The sequence below is a fragment of the Thalassophryne amazonica genome, chromosome 8, assembly GCF_902500255.1.
Source record: "Thalassophryne amazonica chromosome 8, fThaAma1.1, whole genome shotgun sequence".
Lineage (NCBI taxonomy): Eukaryota > Metazoa > Chordata > Actinopteri > Batrachoidiformes > Batrachoididae > Thalassophryne > Thalassophryne amazonica.
Genome location: NC_047110.1, coordinates 91,475,137 through 91,484,188, shown reverse-complemented (window position 1 = coordinate 91,484,188; position 9,052 = coordinate 91,475,137).

The window sequence follows — 9,052 nt, the reverse complement described above, 5'->3', positions numbered from 1 at the left end:
CTAGTTTGTTTTATTTTAGGTTTTAGCATCTGTAAATATACAGGGACGTCTGGGTGTAACATTACTTTTCTTTATTTTAACCTGTAGGTGGCAATCTTTACCAGCTCTCCTTTCTCACCACTGGGTCAGAAATTCAACAAAAGCCAAATTTGTACTTTGCAACTCAACTTATTTGGATTTTATTCATAAAGAAAAATCTTAAATCCTCATCTTATGAAGACTTCAGTCTTCATAAAAGTGTGACTAGTACACTCTACAAAACACTACAAATACAGTATATGTTTGTACAAAAAAACCCTTTGTACCTCTGACAATTGACAGGTCACATTATATAGTTGCATCTTTCTTTGGACATCTTGAAACACTGCATTCTGGGTAATCATCCCTGAGCATCATGTGTGTGTGTGTGTGTGTGTATATATATATATATATATACATACATACACACACTCAATAATGAACACTGAAACGTCAGGTCTCAATTGGAGAGGGTGGGAAGATCATGCAGGATACAGTAGTGTTCAGAATAATAGTAGTGCTATGTGACTAAAAAGATTAATCCAGGTTTTGAGTATATTTCTTATTGTTACATGGGAAACAAGGTACCAGTAGATTCTCACAAATCCAACAAGACCAAGCATTCATGATATGCACACTCTTAAGGCTATGAAATTGGGCTATTAGTAAAAAAAAAAAAAAAAAAAGTAGAAATAATAGCATCTGCTGTTGATGCTACAAACTCAAAAGTATGTTCAAACTGCTTTTTTTTTAGCAATCCTGTGAATCACTAAACTAGTATTTAGTTGTATAGCCACAGTTTTTCATGATTTCTTCACATCTGCGAGGCATTAATTTTGTTGGTTTGGAACCAAGATTTTGCTCGTTTACTAGTGTGCTTGGGGTCATTGTGTTGTTGAAACACCCATTTCAAGGGCATGTCCTCTTCAGCATAAGGCAACATGAGCTCTTCAAGTATTTTGACATATCCAAACTAATCCATGATACCTGGTATGCGATATATAGGCCCAACACCATAGTAGGAGAAACATGCCCATATCATGATGCTTGCACCACCATGCTTCACTGTCTTCACTGTGAACTGTGGCTTCAGAGTTTGGGGTCATCTCACAAACTGCGGCCCTTGGACCCAAAAGAACAATTTTACTCATCAGTCCACAAAATATTTCTCTTTAGGCCAGTTGATGTTTTCTTTGGCAAATTGTAACCTCTTCTGCACGTCTTTTATTTAACAGAGGGACTTTGCTGGGGATTCTTGCAAATAAATTAGCTTCACACAGGTGTCTTCTAACTGTCACAGCACTTACAGGTAACTCCAGACTGTCTTTGATCATCCTGGAGCTGATCAATGGGTGAGTCTTTGCCATTCTGGTTATTCTTTTATCCATTTTGATAGAAGTCTGTTTTTGGTCCATTTTAAAGCATTGGAGATCATTGTAGATGAACAGCCTATAAGTTTTTGCACCTGCGTATAAGTTTTCCCCTCTCCAATCAACTTTTTAATCAAACTACGCTGTTCTGAACAATGTCTTGAACGTCCCATTTTCCTCAGGCTTTCAAAGAGAAAAGCATGTTCAACAGGTGCTGACTTCATCCTTACATAGGGGACACCTGATTCACACCTGTTTGTTCCACAAAATTGATGAACTCACTGACTGAATGCCACACTACTATTATTGTGAACACCCCCTTTTCCACTTTTTTTTTTTTTTTTTTTTTTTTTACTAATAGCCCAATTTCATAGCCTTAAGAGTGTGCATATCATGAATGCTTGGTCTTGTTGGATTTGTGAGAATCTACTGGATCTACTGGTACCTTGTTTCCCATGTAACAATAAGAAATATACTCAAAACCTGAATTAATCTTTTTAGTCACATAGCACTACTATTATTATGAACACTACTGTATCTCCTGATATGGACTGAATAATGTGTTTGGAATGAAAAGATGCCATATTTTTTGATGGAAATTAAAAATGTCAACTTACAGAGGTCTGAATTACTCAGAATGGTACTCAGTAGTTTGTATGCATGCCTGACAGTGTTGGGGCATGCTCCTAATGAGATGACTGATGGTGTCCTAGGGGATCTCCTCCCAGATCTGGACTAGGGCATCACTTAGCTCCTGCACAGTCTGAGGTGCAACTTGGCAGCATTAGATGGACTGAAACATAATGTCCTAGAGGTGTTCTATTGGATTTAAGTCAGGCCAGCATGGGGGCCAGTTAATAGTATGAATCTCTTCATCCTCCAGGAACTGCCTGCATACTCTTGCCACATGAGACCAGGCATTGTCATGTACCAGGATGAACCCAGCACCCACTACACCAGCGAACGGTTTGACAATGGGCTCAAGGATTTCATCCCCCATACCTAATAGCAGTCAAATTGCCATTGTCTAGCTTGTAGAGGTCTGTGCCCTTCTCGGGATATGCTTCCCCAGACAGTCACTGACCCACCACCAAACCAGTCATTCTGAATGACAACACAGGCAGAACAAGAAAAACTTTATTAATCCTGGAGGAAATTGTTTTGCCAGCGTGCCGAAATGTAAACATTGCAACTGCACAATGATCCCATCAGCACTGTATTGGTGTCATGTTGTGTGCATAAAAACCATGTTAAGTAAAAATGGATGACCTTTTTGACCACGTGAAAAAGGTTTTTGGGAGATGTTTACACATTTATTAAAAATAAAAACTATGAAATCACATGCACATAAGTATTCACAGCCTTTGCCATGAAGCTCAAAATTGAGCTCAGGTCAATCAATCAATCAATCAATTTTTTTATATAGCGCCCCAAGGTGCTTTATATTGTAAGGCAAGGCCATACAATAATTATGTAAAACCCCAACGGTCAAAACAACCCCCTGTGAGCAAGCACTTGGCTACAGTGGGAAGGAAAAACTCCCTTTTAACAGGAAGAAACCTCCAGCAGAACCAGGCTCAGGGAGGGGCAGTCTTCTGCTGGGACTGGTTGGGGCTGAGGGAGAGAACCAGGAAAAAGACATGCTGTGGAGGGGAGCAGAGATCGATCACTAATGATTAAATGCAGAGTGGTGCATACAGAGCAAAAAGAGAAAGAAACAGTGCATCATGGGAACCCCCCAGCAGTCTACGTCTATAGCAGCATAACTAAGGGATGGTTCAGGGTCACCTGATCCAGCCCTAACTATAAGCTTTAGCAAAAAGGAAAGTTTTAAGCCTAATCTTAAAAGTAGAGAGGGTGTCTGTCTCCCTGATCTGAATTGGGAGCTGGTTCCACAGGAGAGGAGCCTGAAAGCTGAAGGCTCTGCCTCCCATTCTACTCTTACAAACTCTAGGAACTACAAGTAAGCCTGCAGTCTGAGAGCGAAGCGCTCTATTGGGGTGATATGGTACTACGAGGTCCCTAAGATAAGATGGGACCTGATTATTCAAAACCTTATAAGTAAGAAGAAGAATTTTAAATTATATTCTAGAATTAACAGGAAGCCAATGAAGAGAGGCCAATATGGGTGAGATATGCTCTCTCCTTCTAGTCCCCGTCAGTACTCTAGCTGCAGCATTTTGAATTAACTGAAGGCTTTTTAGGGAACTTTTAGGACAACCTGATAATAATGAATTACAATAGTCCAGCCTAGAGGAAATAAATACATGAATTAGTTTTTCAGCATCACTCTGAGACAAGACCTTTCTGATTTTAGAGATATTGCGTAAATGCAAAAAAGCAGTCCTACATATTTGTTTAATATGCGCTTTGAATGACATATCCTGATCAAAAATGACTCCAAGATTTCTCACAGTATTACTAGAGGTCAGGGTAATGCCATCCAGAGTAAGGATCTGGTTAGACACCATTAAGATTTGTGGGGCCAAATACAATAACTTCAGTTTTATCTGAGTTTAAAAGCAGGAAATTAGAGGTCATCCATGTCTTTATGTCTAAGACAATCCTGCAGTTTAGCTAATTGGTGTGTGTGTCCTCTGGCTTCATGGATAGATAAAGCTGGGTATCATCTGTGTAACAATGAAAATTTAAGCAATACCGTCTAATAATACTGCCTAAGGGAAGCATGTATAAAGTGAATACAATTGGTCCTAGCACAGAACCTTGTGGAACTCCATAATTAACTTTAGTCTGTGAAGAAGATTCCCCATTTACATGAACAAATTGTAATCTATTAGACAAAGATGATTCAAACCACCGCAGCGCAGTGCCTTTAATACCTATGGCATGCTCTAATCTCTGTAATAAAATTTTATGGTCAACAGTATCAAAAGCAGCACTGAGGTCTAACAGAACAAGCACAGAGATGAGTCCACTGTCCGAGGCCATAAGAAGATCATTTGTAACCTTCACTAATGCTGTTTCTGTACTATGATGAATTCTAAAACCTGACTGAAACTCTTCAAATAGACCATTCCTCTGCAGATGATCAGTTAGCTGTTTTACAACTACCCTTTCAAGAATTTTTGAGAGAAAAGGAAGGTTGGAGATTGGCCTATAATTAGCTAAGATAGCTGGGTCAAGTGATGGCTTTTTAAGTAATGGTTTAATTACTGCCACCTTAAAAGCCTGTGGTACATAGCCAACTAACAAAGATAGATTGATCATATTTAAGATCGAAGCATTAAATAATGGTAGGGCTTCCTTGAGCAGCCTGGTAGGAATGGGGTCTAATAAACATGTTGATGGTTTGGATGAAGTAACTAATGAAAATAACTCAGACAGAACAATCGGAGAGAAAGAGTCTAACCAAATACCGGCATCACTGAAAGCAGCCAAAGATAACGATACGTCTTTGGGATGGTTATGAGTAATTTTTTCTCTAATAGTTAAAATTTTGTTAGCAAAGAAAGTCATGAAGTCATTACTAGTTAAAGTTAATGGAATACTCAGCTCAATAGAGCTCTGACTCTTTGTCAGCCTGGCTACAGTGCTGAAAAGAAACCTGGGGTTGTTCTTATTTTCTTCAATTAGTGATGAGTAGAAAGATGTCCTAGCTTTACGGAGGGCTTTTTTTATAGAGCAACAGACTCTTTTTCCAGGCTAAGTGAAGATCTTCTAAATTAGTGAGACGCCATTTCCTCTCCAACTTACGGGTTATCTGCTTTAAGCTACGAGTATGCGAGTTATACCACGGAGTCAGACACTTCTGATTTAAAGCTCTCTTTTTCAGAGGAGCTACAGCATCCAAAGTTGTCTTCAATGAGGATGTAAAACTATTGACGAGATACTCTATCTCCCTTACAGAGTTTAGGTAGCTACTCTGCACTGTGTTGGTATATGGCATTAGAGAACATAAAGAAGGAATCATATCCTTAAACCTAGTTACAGCGCTTTCTGAAAGACTTCTAGTGTAATGAAACTTATTCCCTACTGCTGGGTAGTCCATCAGAGTAAATGTAAATGTTATTAAGAAATGATCAGACAGAAGGGAGTTTTCAGGGAATACTGTTAAGTCTTCTATTTCCATACCATAAGTCAGAACAAGATCTAAGATATGATTAAAGTGGTGGGTGGACTCATTTACTTTTTGAGCAAAGCCAGTAGAGTCTAATAATAGATTAAATGCAGTGTTGAGGCTGTCATTCTCAGCATCTCTGTGGATGTTAAAATCGCCCACTATAATTATCTTATCTGAGCTAAGCACTAAGTCAGACAAAAGGTCTGAAAATTCACAGAGAAACTCACAGTAACGACCAAGGTGGACGATAGATAATAACAAATAAAACTGGTTTTTGGGACTTCCAATTTGGATGGACAAGACTAAGAGACAAGCTTTCAAATGAATTAAAGCTCTGTCTGGGTTTTTGATTAATTAATAAGCTGGAATGGAAGATTGCTGCTAATCCTCCGCCCCGGCCCGTGCTACGAGCATTCTGACAGTTAGTGTGACTCGGGGGTGTTGACTCATTTAAACTAACATATTCATCCTGCTGTAACCAGGTTTCTGTTAGGCAGAATAAATCAATATGTTGATCAATTATTATATCATTTACCAACAGGGACTTAGAAGAGAGAGACCTAATGTTTAATAGACCACATTTAACTGTTTTAGTCTGTGGTGCAGTTGAAGGTGCTATATTATTTTTTCTTTTTGAATTTTTATGCTTAAATAGATTTTTGCTGGTTATTGGTAGTCTGGGAGCAGGCACCGTCTCTACGGGGATGGGGTAATGAGGGGATGGCAGGGGGAGAGAAGCTGCAGAGAGGTGTGTAAGACTACAACTCTGCTTCCTGGTCCCAACCCTGGATAGTCACGGTTTGGAGGATTTAAGAAAATTGGCCAGATTTCTAGAAATGAGAGCTGCTCCATCCAAAGTGGGATGGATGCCGTCTCTCCTAACAAGACCAGGTTTTCCCCAGAAGCTTTGCCAATTATCTATGAAGCCCACCTCATTTTTTGGACACCACTCAGACAGCCAGCAATTCAAGGAGAACATGCGGCTAAACATGTCACTCCCGGTCCGATTGGGGAGGGGCCCAGAGAAAACTACAGAGTCCGACATTGTTTTTGCAAAGTTACACACCGATTTAATGTTAATTTTAGTGACCTCCAATTGGCGTAACCGGGTGTCATTACTGCCGACGTGAATTACAATCTTACCAAATTTACGCTTAGCCTTAGCCAGCAGTTTCAAATTTCCTTCAATGTCGCCTGCTCTGGCCCCCGGAAGACAATTGACTATGGTTGCTGGTGTCGCTAACTTCAGGTGCATCCTGTTTCCACTGATCATCCTTGAGATGTTTCTACAGCTTAATTGGAGTCCAACTAAGGTAAATTCAGTTGATTAGACATTATTTGGAAAGACACACACATGTCTACATAAGGTCTCACAGTTGACAGTGCATGTTGCAGTTGCAAAGCAATTGCAGTTGCAAACATTGCAGTTCCAACAGCGTAACATTCTCCATGGTCACATGTGCTCAGGTTGAACTTGCTCTCGCTTGTAAAAAGCACAGGGTGCCAGTGGTGGACCTACTAATTCTGGTGTTATATAGCAAATGCTATTTGAGCTCCATGACAGGATGTCAGGCCCTCAGGCCACCCTCATGAAGTCTGTTTCTGATTATTTGGTCAGAGATATTCACACCCGTTACCTTGTATTATTTTTGGGGTAAGCTCTCATTCCCTACCCGGGAGTGTGGCTTTAATATTAAAACCATATTAAGCTATAGTACATTTGGAGACAAATAACAGCCTAGATTGATTGTGTGTACTGGTGTAAATCATGACGTGAACACAGGTGGAGTGACCTTCAGGCAGGTAATGGGTAGCACCTTAGGTTACGTCACTTTTACGGCTAAAACTAGCTCTGAATCTGTGCATTTTTCAGACACTGTATGGCTAATATTATTTTTATCAGCTACATCAGGACTTGCACAAGTTAAAGCTTTGGAAGTAATGATTCATAATCTGGTATATAATTTTTAAAAATATGGTGTTGATTGGAGTGTGATATGCCCTTTACGGATTCCAGCAACTGGAAAAGTCCAAAGCAACACCCCTATTTCACCCAGCTGTAAATGATACATGGTTACTATGGAGAAATTGAGGCGGACTGGTGGTCACCATCCATGACCCGTGGTGTTTCCATGGTGTAGTTACGACCTAACCTTATCTGGATTGATTCATTAGCATGTATGTTTTGGTGCAGATCCAGATCCAGTAGATCAGGAAAAGCATTTAGAGCATGTTTTTAAACTTGTAAGATAGACTTGAGCAAGGCTAGTCTGGGACTTGTCATACTCTTGCTTGCCTCTACTCGTGGTTGGCTCTCACTGCGGTATTGTATCACTTCCTGTTCCGGAGCACAGCTGTGTTTTTCTGTATCTGTTAGCTGTTTAATCTGCGCAGTTAGATTGATCTAGTTATCTAGATTACGATTTGTTTCCCAGTGTAATCTTTACGTGCCTTAACTAAAGCACTCCTTCTGCTGAATCACCTCTAAATTATTTACACATTATTCACTTTGCGTGTTTTTAGGAATCCGCTAGCTTAGCGTAGCTACTAGCTCTTAGCCGATTTAGCATGGCGGCTTCGCCTGTCTCTCCCGCACTTTTCTGCTCTGGGTGTGAAATGTTTAGTTATTCCTCGGCCTCCTTTAGCAGTAACGGTACTTGTAATAAGTGTAGCTTATTCGTAGCTTTGGAGGCCAGGCTGGGCGAATTGGAGACTCGGCTCCGCACCGTGGAAAATTCTACAGCTAGCCAGGCCCCTGTAGTCGTTGCGGACCAAGGTAGCTTAGCCGCCGTTAGTTACCCCCTGGCAGATCCCGAGCAGCCGGGAAAGCAGGCTGACTGGGTGACTGTGAGGAGGAAGCGTAGCCCTAAACAGAAACCCTGTGTACACCGCCAACCTGTTCACATCTCTAACCATTTTTTCCCCACTCGACGACACACCCGCCGAGGATCAAACTCTGGTTATTGGCGACTCTGTTTTGCGAAATGTGAAGTTAGCGACACCAGCAACCATAGTCAATTGTCTTCCGGGGGCCAGAGCAGGCGACATTGAAGGAAATTTGAAACTGCTGGCTAAGGCTAAGTGTAAATTTGGTAAGATTGTAATTCACGTCGGCAGTAATGACACCCGGTTACGCCAATCGGAGGTCACTAAAATTAACATTAAATCGGTGTGTAACTTTGCAAAAACAATGTCGGACTCTTTAGTTTTCTCTGGGCCCCTCCCCAATCAGACCGGGAGTGACATGTTTAGCCGCATGTTCTCCTTGAATTGCTGGCTGTCTGAGTGGTGTCCAAAAAATGAGGTGGGCTTCATAGATAATTGGCAAAGCTTCTGGGGAAAACCTGGTCTTGTTAGGAGAGACGGCATCCATCCCACTTTGGATGGAGCAGCTCTCATTTCTAGAAATCTGGCCAATTTTCTTAAATCCTCCAAACCGTGACTATCCAGGGTTGGGACCAGGAAGCAGAGTTGTAGTCTTACACACCTCTCTGCAGCTTCTCTCCCCCTGCCATCCCCTCATTACCCCATCCCCGTAGAGACGGTGCCTGCTCCCAGACCACCAATAACCAGCAAAAATCTA